Source organism: Leucoraja erinacea, chromosome 6 (assembly GCF_028641065.1).
Source record: "Leucoraja erinacea ecotype New England chromosome 6, Leri_hhj_1, whole genome shotgun sequence".
NCBI classification, from domain to species: Eukaryota; Metazoa; Chordata; class Chondrichthyes; order Rajiformes; family Rajidae; genus Leucoraja; species Leucoraja erinaceus.
In genome coordinates this window covers 67466981-67479932 of record NC_073382.1, presented here as the reverse complement: position 1 = coordinate 67479932, position 12952 = coordinate 67466981, and the positions used below count along the sequence as shown (strand labels likewise).

The window sequence follows — 12952 nt, the reverse complement described above, 5'->3', positions numbered from 1 at the left end:
GCACATTAGAAGCAGACAGGGAACAATTGGAAGTGATCATGAAGAAAAATAATTTAAAGGGAACAACTGGGGAAAAAAGGGTGGCACCGTGGGCAGTGGTAGAGTTGCTGCCTAATGCCCCTGTCCCACTTAGGATACCTGAACGGAAACCTCTGGAGACTTTGCACCTCACCCAAGGTTTCCATGCGGTTCCCGGAGGTTTTTGTCAGTCTCCCTACCTGCTTCCACTACCTGCAACCCCCTGCAACCTCCAGGAACCGCACGGAAACCTTGGGTGGGACGCAAAGTCTCCAGAGTGCTTACAGCGGCGGAGCCCTGGGTTCGATCCCGACTACGGGTGCTGTCTGTATGGATTTTGTACGTTCTCCCCGTGACCTCGTGGGTTTTCTCCGGGTACTTCGATATCCTCCTGCACAGTTACAGGAAGAACATACAAACTCCATATAGACAGCAACCCTAGTCAGGATCAAACACAGGTCTCTGTGGCTGTAAGGCAAAAACTCTACCACTGCGCCACTGTGCTGCCTCCAGAAATAAAGAAGATTCTTGCCAAACTGTTTTGGCTTTAGGGGAGACCCATTGTGCATGTTTAATCTTTCTAATCAGAGCATGAATCATGTAGTGTAAATTGCTATTTGGAAGTACATTATTTAGTTTTAGAAACGGTGTTAGCTTCAATATTTTTAATGCCACCAGATTAAGATGCTGCATCACTTTAGTTAATTGCTGAATGAGATCATTTTATCAGGTTTCTTTGGCTTCACTGGTTAACAAGGAACTGCCTACAACATTGATTATTTTTGCCTTCTCCAATGATATTACTGTCTGCTAACCTGTCAAATAATAATCAAGAACATTAAAATGCAAGAAGTGGAAGTGGGAGAGGGAGAGAGGGGGAGAGGGTGAGAGAGACGGGGACTGACTAGTTTGGTGCTGGCCCAAGTTCGATGGCCTCAAGCTATGAGGTTCTGGAAGGGTGAACAATGGGACCAGTGTACATGGGCATTTGGAGGGGGGGGGGTTTAAACTTTTTCTAATCTCTTACCTCGACGGAGATGTGATTTCTTTGCGTATCATATCTCCATCCTCACTGCGGCCTAAGATCGAGGAGTTGGCGGCCTTTGCTGAAGACTGATTTTTGAGAGCTCCACCGCGGGGAGCCTACGCGACTTTAACATTGCGGAGCCCGCGATCCCTTTGCCAGGGATCGACCTCGGAGCTCTAACCGTTGGTCTTTGCGGACTTAACATCACGGAGCTCATGGTCTCTGGTCAGAGACCGATTTCGGGAACTCCAAGCCACAGGAGCTTCGACTGCCCCGACACGGGAGCTTTGATCACCCCGACACGGGAGCTTTGATCGACACAACGGATGGTTCGACTGCCCCGACTGCGTGAGAATAAAGAGGAAGAAGATTGGACTTTTTTCCCTTCCATCACAGTGAGGAATGTAGGGTATCCGCTGTGGTGGATGTTTTTGTTAACTTTTAGGTAGTTGGGTGTCTTGTTGCTTTTTTATTGTATGGCTGTATAGTAATTCACATAGCACTGTACAGTAAATGGTACATGTGACAATAAAAGACCGTTGAAACATTTTACCTCTGAAATTTACCAAAATAACCATAACTTAACTCTTCTTTCCAAACAATGACTGTTGTATCTAATAAGCATCGCTTCAGGAGATCCCAGAATGTTTTGTCAACAATGTTTTATCGGAGTCCCGCACGATGTTGGGACCAACTCCACACGGCTCCGGCGATCGAAGTGGGACCGGCCCCGCGAGGCCCTACGGCTCAAGCGACCACGTTAGGTTGCGTTTGCCGCATGGAGTCGCATGCTCGTGGGACAGACCCTTTAATGGACAAAGGTAGACAACAATGCTGGAGAAACTCAGCGGGTGAGGCAGCATCTATGGAGCGAAGGAAATAGGTGACGTTTCGGGCCGAAACCCTTCTTCAGAGAAGTGTTTCGGCCCGAAACGCTGTACGTTCTCCATGTAACTGTGTTTGTTTCCTCTAGGTTTTCCGGTTACCTCCCACATCCCGAAGATGTGGATGAGAAAGTGGGATGACATAGAAACAGTGAGAACGGGAGCTAGATGGTCAGCTTGGACTTGGTTGGATGAAGGACCTGTTTCGATGCTGTATTTCCAAACCATAGTAAAACTGATATCCAGGAATAAGTTATTTCTGCAAAATTTAATTTAGTCCACTCAGAAACTGATGAACATTAAAAGTATTTCAGTACCACAAAATTGATCATATTTGATTCTCAAAAATATTTGTCAGAAATGCAATAAGGCAAAAAATCCAGACTGCCCTTTCCATGCCTAATTTGGATTGCACATAAATTGAATGGAAGGGTTAGGTGAGGACATCCTATAGGCAGCACAGTGACATAGCAATAGAGCTACTGCCTTACAACACTTGTCTTTACGTAGTTTGTAGGTTTTCCCCATGACCTGCGTGGGTTTTCTCCGAGATCTTCGGTTTCCTCCCACACTCCAAAGGCGTACAGGTTTGTAGGTAAATTGGCCTGGTATAAATGTAAAATTGTCCCTAGTAAGTATAGGATAGTGTTAATGTGCGGGGATCGATCGCTGGTCGGCACGCACCAGGTGGGCCAAAGGTTCGGTTTCCGCACTGTTTCTCTAAACTAAACTAGACTACAGCGCTCAGATTAATCCTGAGAAGTGTGCCTCAGAATCAATTAGGTACCATTCAGCATTGTTTATGTTTGTCTGCAGCTGTTCATGGTCCAGAATATCCACCTTAATTTTATAAAATGCTTTAAAACCATAATTGTAAAAACATGGCATGCTGTGTTCTTGGTAATAAGATTAAATAGTGTAAATCAAATTGATTTTTGAAAAAAAAACATATTTAATCCAATGCTTCATTTATAGTCATGATGTATTACAACTTTTGGGATCTAGGTTTATGTCTTTTTTTCTTGGTGTCGATGAACGAAGAGCATTTTAGCTTTCTGGCAAGATCCCTATGGGTGTTGTCTACAATGACTGCAAGAGGACTGCACTTTATTAAATGTGGATCACATGTTATGATTTTGAGTGCAAAGATAGCAGAAACTACTTTTAAGTCTTCAATGTCATGACTTGCCATTAGTAAACTACTTTTTGCAATGTTACGACAAAGCCCATTGAAGTGTTTTGGTTATAGCACCACCTGGTGTGAATATTTTATGTTTGAATATTTTTATTTTAAGTTACTTTTTAAGTGTAGAGGGTTTTAAATCATTTTGAATCAAATAATCTTGGAACTGAAATGAAGATGGATATTCTCCAGGTATTTACATCAGCCACCATGTTCTTGTTTCTTTCTTTACTCTCAGCCCCCTGCTCTGCTCATATATCGTATTTTTGTCGTCCTGTCAAATTCTGCTGTCTTAACACTTGTTGGTTCCTTTCCCAGTCTTGCAAGCTATTCGGATAAGCTTTATGTTTTGAATGCTAATGGGTTTTGAGAGCTCGGAGTCTCGGGTAGAGACCGTAAATTTCGGGAGCTCCAATGACGCAGAAGTTTCGACCAGCATTGTAAAAAACCGATCCGGGGCCTGATAGCCGGTAAACGGGATTTTTAAGAAAAAACCCCCCCCCCCCCTCCCCGATGCACTTTTGGGATCTAGGAGCTTTGATCGCCCCGATCCCGAGGAGGGCTACAATGACTGCAACGGCTACGAGAGTGGATCAAGATGATTTTGAGGCCCCGTCAACGGAAGTGTTTTGGGCCCCCGTCCGTAGAGGGGAGCACAAAGAAGAGAAGAGATTGAACTTTTTTTTCGCCTTCCATCACAGTGAGGAATATGGAGGAGTCACTGTGGTGGATGTTTATGTTGTTAACGACAAAGAAGCCCATTAGATATTTCTACATGTAGTTGAATATATAGATAGAACGGGCAGTGGTGATGAATTAAGAAGATAATTTATAAATGGAAATTTAAAACAGTTTACTTTGCTGTCAACAATGATACTGGAATGACAAGTGTTGCCAAATGAAATCAAGACCTTTGTGTTGTCCATAAAGATCTAATGATTAGTAACTAAATTAGAGATATGCCATAAACATTTATGCCTCTCCCTTTTTGAGAAGGACTGAGAATGGGAAGTATGAATGTGGGAGAATATGTTAAGATAGGATTTGAAAGAATCAGAAATTCAGTATGTTGAACATGAACATAAGGCATAACCAGAAAGCAATGTGTGGTAAATAAAAGCGTGTCAGCAGGCTATATTAAAGACAGATGGTTTGTCACAAAGTACATTTCTAGGAGTCTCAGAAGTGAGGAAACATCCTTCAATTTGGTAGCCCAAAGTGGTCAATTTAATGTGTTTTGGGTCAGAATTGTCTGAACTGTGCTTGATCCTGATAACTTGCTCTCTGCGAAACATCTGTAGACGTTGGTAAGAGTCGTTGGAACATGCCGAACTTCCTTAGTTTTCTGAGGAAGTAGAGACATTGGTGAAGTTTTCTGGTCGTGGGTTCAATATGGTTGGTCCAGTGCAAATTGTTAGTTATATTAACACCAATAAATTTGAATATCTCCACTTCAGCACCATTGATGCTGCTTGGGGCATATACACCATTTTGTTCCTGAGGTCAATAACTAGTTTTGTTGTTTTGCTGATATTGAGGAAGAGGATGGTGCCTTGACATCATGCTACAGTGTCCCCCACCTCCTTCCTGGATTCCATCTCTGCATTGTTTGAGATCTGGCCTACTAGTGTGGTGTTATTTCTGTACCTGTAAATGGAGTTAGAGAGGAATTTGGTTGAATAATTGTGAGTGAATAAGGATTATAGTTAAGGATTGTGAATGCAACCTTGTGGGCCACCAGTGTTGAGAATAATATTTGCCACCCATCCATACTGATTGTGGTCTATGGATCAGAGTTGCAGAAGGGGTTGCTGATTCTTAGGTCCAAGAAATTGGAGATGTGTTTGGTTAGGATTATGGTGTTGAAAGTGAAGCTATCGCTTGTTTGCATTCCCTCTCTCTCCATCCCTCCCCCTTCCTAGTTTTCTGACCTGTCTGACTGCCCGCTTGATTAAATTTTGTCTCTGTATGCTTCTCCTCGCTAACAATGATCTATTCTACATCCCCTTTGATGTTTCATTTTCACACCTTACACTTCCTAATCTCTGTGTCTCCCTCTCCTCTGTCTCTCAGTCTGAAGAACGGTCTCGACCTGAAACGTCACCCATTCCTTCAATCCAGAGATGCTGCCTGTTCTGCTGAGGAGAATATTATTAGGGGTCCAAAAACAGCCATTTAAAATTATGCTTTTGTTTAACCAAGGGAGCCAATGTAGACCAACCTGAGTGAAAGTGAATAAGACATGATTCAGTTATAGAAAGTAGCCTTTTGGATGATCTCAGGCACACAGGAGGTATAATGTGGTAGGGTAGCTTGGAATGCACTGTAGTTGTAACTGGTACTTGGATGAGAGATTTGGCACCTACAGTAAGTTGAGGTGGAACCTGGATCTTTTGAAGAGGTAGAAAGGGAAGGTGCTAGTGAAGGAATGGAAATGTGTGCAGTAGGTTAACAGGGTCAAATATTGATATCAATATTGCAAATGCATTTGTTGGGTTTCAGCCAGAGGAAATTATTTTGTAGCTAGTATTAACATGTGTGGAAAGACCTGAAGATCAGAGCTTCTGTCTTTCAAAATATGTAGCTGGAAACATTTCATACAAGCTGCCTGATAATTAGTGACAATGGAAGGGGCAAAATAAGTATTAGTAAATCAGGGCACATGTGGAAACTGGCACCATATTTTCAGATGATGTTTCTGAGAGGCAGTGTGTAGCCGTTAAACACCAATCTTTGGTAATGTATTTATTCAAGACCTGTAAATGCCAATTTCAGATAAAGTAGTGATTTAGAGACTAATCATTCAATTATTTTTTTTTTTAAATTCAATTTATTTGTCATTTGGACCCCTTGAGGTCCAAACGAAATGCCGTTTCTGCAGCCATACATTACAAACAAATAGACCCAAGACACAACATAATTTACATAAACATCCATCACATCGCTGTGGTGGAAGGCCCAAAAAAACATCTGTCCACTGCACTCTCCCCCCCCCCCCCCCCCCCCCCCCCCCCCCCCACCCCCCCCCACCCCATGTCAGTCAAAGTCTAAGTCCCCCCCCCAGCTGGCGATGGTGATTGTCCCACGGCCATTAAAGCCACGCCGGGTGGTGCAAGGTCGCACACCGGGTCTTGCTGTTAGAGCCCCCGGCGTGCGCTCGCAGAGTCCCGCGGCCATTCCAAGCTGCGCGGGGCGATGATGTAAGGCCTCGCTCCAGGAGCTCTTCGACCCCGCAACTCGGGTGGGAGAAGTCGCCGTTGCAGGAGCCCTGAAAAGCGGTCTCCCTCCAGGGACCCGCGGGCTCCCGGTGCCGCCGTCCGCCAGACCCGCAGTTGCAGCCTCCGAATCTCCGGAGGTCGGGCAGCAGCAGCAGCAGCGCTCCACCACCGCTCCACCCGCTCTGGACTCGGCCAGCTCCGCGACGGTGAGGTGAGGCGTCGGCATTCCTTTGTTGTTGCTTGGGCTGTATCTTGAAATTCTGCATAACACTGCCACGGGAGCATCACACGGCTCACGGGAAAACATAACAAATTAATCAATTTAAAAATATTTCAGTTAATGCAAAATGTAACTTGCAAAATGTAACTTTCAAATTGCTGAAACTTCTGAACACTTTTTAATGAAAATATCTCAGTTTTAAGTGGGCGGCACGGTGGCGCTGCAGTAGAGTTGTCGCCTTACAGCACTGGAGACCCTGACTGCGGGTTCTCATCTGTACGGATTTTGAATGTTCTTCCCGTGACTGCGTGGGTTTTTTCCGAGGTCTTTGGTTTCCTCCCACACTCCAAAGACTTACAGGTTTGCAGGTTAATTGGCTTGGTGTACTTGGTATACGTGTAAATGGTCCCTAGTGTGTGTAGGCTTGTGTTAATGTGCAGGAATCGCTGGTCGGTGCGGACTCGTGGGTCAAAGGACCTGTTTCCGCACTGTATCTCTAAACTAAACAAAAACTAAACTAAATTTAGTCTTCAACCATTTTCTCATTTCTGTTGTTTACTTTTTAAACTTTTATGTTTAAGTTCTGAGACAATCAAGGTATCCTTGCAAAATGCTGTGGTTGGGAATATATTATTTCCTTAATTTCCTGCTTCATAAAATTAATTCTACCTGGAAATTCATCCAATATCAGAAAGGCTGAATGTAGCAGTGTTATTAGCTTCCACTATATCCCCAAAGATCAATATACAGTCTCGGAGGCAGAGGACAGTAAAGGGGATAAATAGTTGGCGGGGCAGTGGCTGAACCCTCCAGATCAGATGATGCCTGACCCATAGAGTTCCTCCAGCACAATGTCTTGCTCAAGATTCCAACTTTTGTAGTGGCTGGTATCTCTAGCTATGATATTCTCCCTGATTAGTGATGCAACTCCCCAACCTCTTTTACAGCCCTCTTTATCACATCTGAAGTATTGAAATTGTAGAACGTTGAGCTGCCAGTTTTGCCCCTCTATTTAATGGCCCTCATAGTTCTGTGTACTAATCCATGTTCTTTTGCTTTGCAATAATACTCCTTGCAATGAAATGAACACATTTCACCCAATTAGTCGCATTGTCTGAAAAAATGATTCTCAACCCGAAACATCACCTTTCCAAGTTGACCAGATATGCTGCCTGATCTGTTTTCGAGTCATAGTGATACAGTGTGGAAACAGGTCCTTCGGCCCAACTTGCCCACACCGACCAACCATGTCCCATCTACACTGGTCCCACTTGCCTGCACTTGGTCTATATCCCACCAAAATGGTCCTATCCATGGTACACAAAAATGCTGGAGAAACTCAGCGGGTGCAGCAACATCTATGGAGCGAAGGAAATAGGCGACGTTTCGGGCCGAAACCCTTCTTCAGACTGATGGGGGGTGGGGGGGAGAAGGAAGGAAAAAGGGAGGAGGAGGAGCCCGAGGGCGGGGGGATGGGAGGAGACAGCTCGAGAGTTAAGGAAGGGGAGGAGACAGCAAGGGCTAGCAAAATTGGGAGAATTCAATTTCTTAAACGATGGGATAGTTCCAGCCTCAACGACCTCCTCTGGCAGCTTGTTCCATACACCCACTGCCCTTTGTGTGAAAAAGTTACCTCTCAGATTCCTATTAAATCCTTTCCCCTTCACCTTGAACCTACGTCCACTGGTCCTTGATTCACCTACCTTGGGCAAGAGACTCTGTACACATCCCATCTATTCCTCTCATGATTTTATACACCTCTATGAGATCACACCTCATCCTCCTGCACTCCATGGAATGGAGACCAAGCCTACTCAACCTCTCCCTATAGCTCACACTCTCTAGTCCTGGCAACATCGTCATTTTTTTTGTGAACCCTTTCAAGCTTGACAATATCTTTCCTATAACATAGTGCCCAGAAGTGAACATGATATTCTGAGTTGAGTTACTCCAACATTTTGTGTTTTTTTCAGTAAACCAGCATCTGCAGTTCCTTGCATCCCGCTGTGTTCATTAACCTGGACCTGAAATTAGAATATTTATTCGCTTCCTTCAATGAAATAAGGGTTAAAAACATCTAGTTGTAAACCTTTTGGTAAATTGAAAAACAATAGCAAGTATTAGAAACAATATAGACAACTATTAAAGTTGTTTTATTTCAAAGTAAGAGTTTTTGTACAATTTATTTTAGAGAAAGAGTTAAGGGGAGAATATTGCAAATGTTACTATATGAACCACTTAACAAGTCAAGTCAAGTTTATTTGTCACATACACATACGAGATGTGCAGTGAAATGAAAGTGGCAATGCTCGCGGAACAACAAAACAACCAAACAAATTATAAACACAATCATAACACACATATTATTTTACATAATAAATAATAGAAGGAAAAACGTTCTGTACAGTTAGTCCCTGGTGAGAAAGGCGTTTACAGTCCGAATTGCCTCTGGGAAGAAACTCCTTCTCAACCTCTCCGTTCTCACTGCATGGCAACGGAGGCGTTTGCCTGACCGTAGCGGCTGGAACAGTCCGTTGCAGGGGTGGAAGAGGTCTCTCATGATTTTGTTTGCTCTGGAGTTGCACCTCCTGTTGTATAGTTCCTGCAGGGGGGTGAGTGAAGTTCCCATAGTGCGTTCGGCTGAACGCACTACTCTCTGCAGAGCCTTCTTGTCCTTGGCAGAGCAATTCCCGAACCAGATGGTAATGTTCCCGGACAAGATGCTTTCCACCGCCGCTGCGTAGAAGCACTGGAGGATCCTCGGAGACACTCTGAATTTCCTCAATTGCCTGAGGTGGTAAAGGCGCTGCCTTGCTTACTCACCAGTGCTGAGGCGTGTGATGACCATGTCATATCCTCAGAGATGTGGACTCCCAGATATTTAAAACAGTTCACCCTATCCACAGGATCCCCATTTATACTCAATGGAGTGTACGTCCTCGGATGATGTGCCCTCCTAAAGTCCATGATCAGCTCCTTAGTTTTTTTGATGTTCAAGAGGAGGCTGTTCTCCTGGCACCAGAGTGCTAGATCAGCCACCTCCTCCCGGTAGGCCTTCTCATCATTGTCTGAGATCAGGCCCACCACCACAGTGTCATCAGCAAACTTAATTATTGAATTGGAGCTGAACCTAGCCACACAGTCATGTGTGTACAGGGAGTACAATAGGGGGCTGAGGACGCAACCCTGGGGCGATCCTGTGCTCAGGGTGAGGGACTTCGATGTATTCCCTCCCATCTTGACTACCTGGGGCCTGGCGGTGAGAAAGTCCAGGACCCAGGCACACAAGGAGGTGTTGAGCCCCAATTCCAGTAGCTTCCCGGCCAGTCTGGTGGGGACTATCGTGTTGAAGGCTGAACTGTAGTCTATGAACAGCATCCTCACGTAGCCCCCCTTCTGGCTGTCCAGATGGGAGAGAGCGGTGTGCAAGACCTGGGAGACCGCATCGTCCGTGGACCTGTTCGGACGGTATGCGAACTGCAACGGGTCGATGCTCCGAGGGAGGAAGGCGCAGATGTGTTCCTTCACCAGCCTCTCAAAGCATTTCATGACTACCGAGGTAAGGGCCACCGGACTGTAGTCATTCAGACAGGCTGGGGAGGCATTTTTTGGTACCGGTACAATGATGGATTTTTTGAAGCAGGCAGGGACCACGGACTTGTCCAGGGAGAGGTTGAATAATGTTGTGAGCACTGGAGCTAGCTGCGTAGCACAGGACCTGAGTACTCGCCCCGAGATGCCATCGGGGCCTGCAGCTTTTCTTGTGTTCACCCGTGTCAGTGCCCTCCTCACGTCGTGCTCGGACAGCGAGAATGTGTGCATATTCCTCCCTTCAGCTTCTGTAGCCAGCCCGCTGGCGGTATTGTCGATAGTCGGCAGACTTGGAGTGGTGTTGCCCCTCTCGAAACGAGCGTAAAAGGAGTTCAGGTCGTCAGCTAGGGAGGTGCCGGCACATGCGGATGAGGGAGCGGTGCTTCGGTAGTTGGTTACAATCCGTAGACCCTGCCACAGGCTTCTGGTGTCCTGCTGCTCCATCTGTAACTCCATCTTGTCCCTGTACCTTCTCTTTGCGTCCTTCACCGCCCTTCGCATTCGGTAGGACTCTGCCTTGTAGACGTCCATGTTTCCTGATGCCAAGCCCGAGTTGTAGGCAGCGGTACGAGCATTCAAGGCCACACGAACAGACCTGTCTACCCAGGGTTTTTGGTTCGGAAAGGTGCTTACCCTTACCGTGGGGACGATGTTGTCGGTTATTGTTGCGATGAAGTCCGTGACTGCTTCCGCGAACTCACTGACGTCACTGGAACTTGCTTCGAACATATTCCAGTCGACATCACTCAGTGCATCTTGCAGCATGGCCTCTGACTGGTCGGACCACCGCTTTACGTCCCTCGTCTCTACCGCTTCCCGAACTATCCTCTGTTTATACTCCGGCAACAGGAAAATAGCAGCGTGGTCAGATATTCCTAGGGGAGGGAGTGAAACGGCCTTGTAGCCTTTCCTGAACGGTGTGTAGCAGTAGTCCAAAGTTCTCTCCCCCCTGGTGGCACACGTGATGTGTTGGTAGAAGTTCGGCATGACCTTCTTGAGATTTGATTTATTAAAATCTCCAGCCACCACCATAGCCGCTTCCGGGTACTTGTTTTGATGTCGACATAGCACCGTGTAGGGCCGAAAGTGCCACGTCGGTGTCCGCCTGCGGTGGAATGTAGACGGCTGTGACGATCACTGAGCCGAACTCCCGGGGAAGGTAGAATGGGCGGCATGAGATTGTCAGGTGTTCCAGATCCGGCGAGCAGGAACGGGAAAGCATCTTGATATTTCCAGGGTTGCGCCAGTTGTTATTGGTCATGAAGCAGACTCCTCCACCCTTGGATTTCCCAGATGCTTCTGTTCTGTCAGCACGGTGGACAGTGAAGGACTCGGTTGGGCAGATTACCTGATCCGGAATCAGTGAGGTCAGCCATGAATAACACGAATAGATACTATAATCATCCCTTCATTGAGAGTACCTTGACAAAACTTATAGGTATGAATTTTAAAGCAACAAGTTCGGACGGGAAAGGTATGGAGGGATATGGTCTGAATGCAGGTGTATGGGACTAGGGGAGAATACGTGTTCGGCACGGACTAGAAGGGTCGAGATGGCCTGTTTCCGTGCTGTAATTGTTATATGGTTATATGGTTAAGTCCTGAATTCATTAATTAACAGGTGCCAACATTAGTTCTAGGTTTCACAATGTTGGACTTAACATACAGTACTAGAATTGCTGAAAGTTTAAAAAGTGATTGAGGATATCACAATATCGTCATGCAAACTTTACTTGAATCCAGGGATTACCCATTGAATCTTTTTACAGAAGACAAAGTAGTCATCATCAGCTTGTTGTGGCCACTGAAATTATCTCAAGCCTTTTCTGTTTTTAAATAATCTGCATTAAACTACATGTCGAAATGTGACATTACCACATCGACGTGACGTGCAAAGTACGTGTGGGTCAGAGGATTTTGATGAAACGATTGGAAGAAAATTATTTTGTTACTAGTCCACCAACAATGAAAAACAATCAGATTTGGTGCACGTTGATGAAAACAGATTTTAATGTTTCCTACGTTTATGCTGTAAAAAAATTTACCGTCGCAAATTGAAAATGCCAGAGAGTTTAAAAAATGATCACCTAGTTTATAATATGTTTAAGAAGGAACTGCAGATGCTGGAAAATCGAAGGTAGACAAAAATGCTGGAGAAACTCTGTGGGTGAGGCAGCATCTATGGAGCGAAGGAAATAGGCAACATTTCGCTTCGAGGCCCTTCTTCAGACTGATGTGAGGGAGTGGGGGGGGGGGGGGGGGGGGGAGGGAAGAAGAAAGGAAGAGGCGGAGACAGTGGGCTGAGGGAGAGCTGAGAAGGGGAGGAGAAAGCAAGGACTACCTGAAATGAGAGAAGTCAATGTTCATACCGCTGGGGTGTAAACTGCCCAAGCGAAATATGAGATGCTGCTCCTCCAATTTACGGTGGTCCTCACTCTGGCCATGGAGGAGGCCCAGGACAGAAAGGTCGGATTTGGAATGGGAGGGGGAGTTGAAGTGCTGAGTCACCGGGAGATCAGGTTGGTTAATGCAAACCGAGCGGAGGTGTTGGGACGAAGCAATCGCCAAGCCTACACTTGGTCTCACCGATGTAGAGCAGCTAACACCTATAGCAGCGGATGCAATTGATGAGGTTGGAGGAGATGCAGGTGAACCTCTGCTGCACCTGGATAGACTGCTTGGGTCCTTGAATGGAGTCAAGGGGCAAGGTAAAGCAACAAGTGTAGCATTTCCTGCAGTTGCAACGGAATGTGCCAGGAGAGGGGATGGTTTGGTTTCCCCAGCATTTTTGTCTACCTAGTTTATAATAAC

The 12952-nt window shown here is 45.7% G+C and overlaps 1 protein-coding gene across 1 annotated transcript in view; it reads left to right on the top strand.

Moving 5' to 3' along the window:
• Nucleotides 1-12952, top strand: part of slc36a4 (solute carrier family 36 member 4) — a 411562-nt gene that overhangs the window by 391762 nt on the left and 6848 nt on the right. The gene's annotated exons all lie outside the window — the stretch shown is intronic.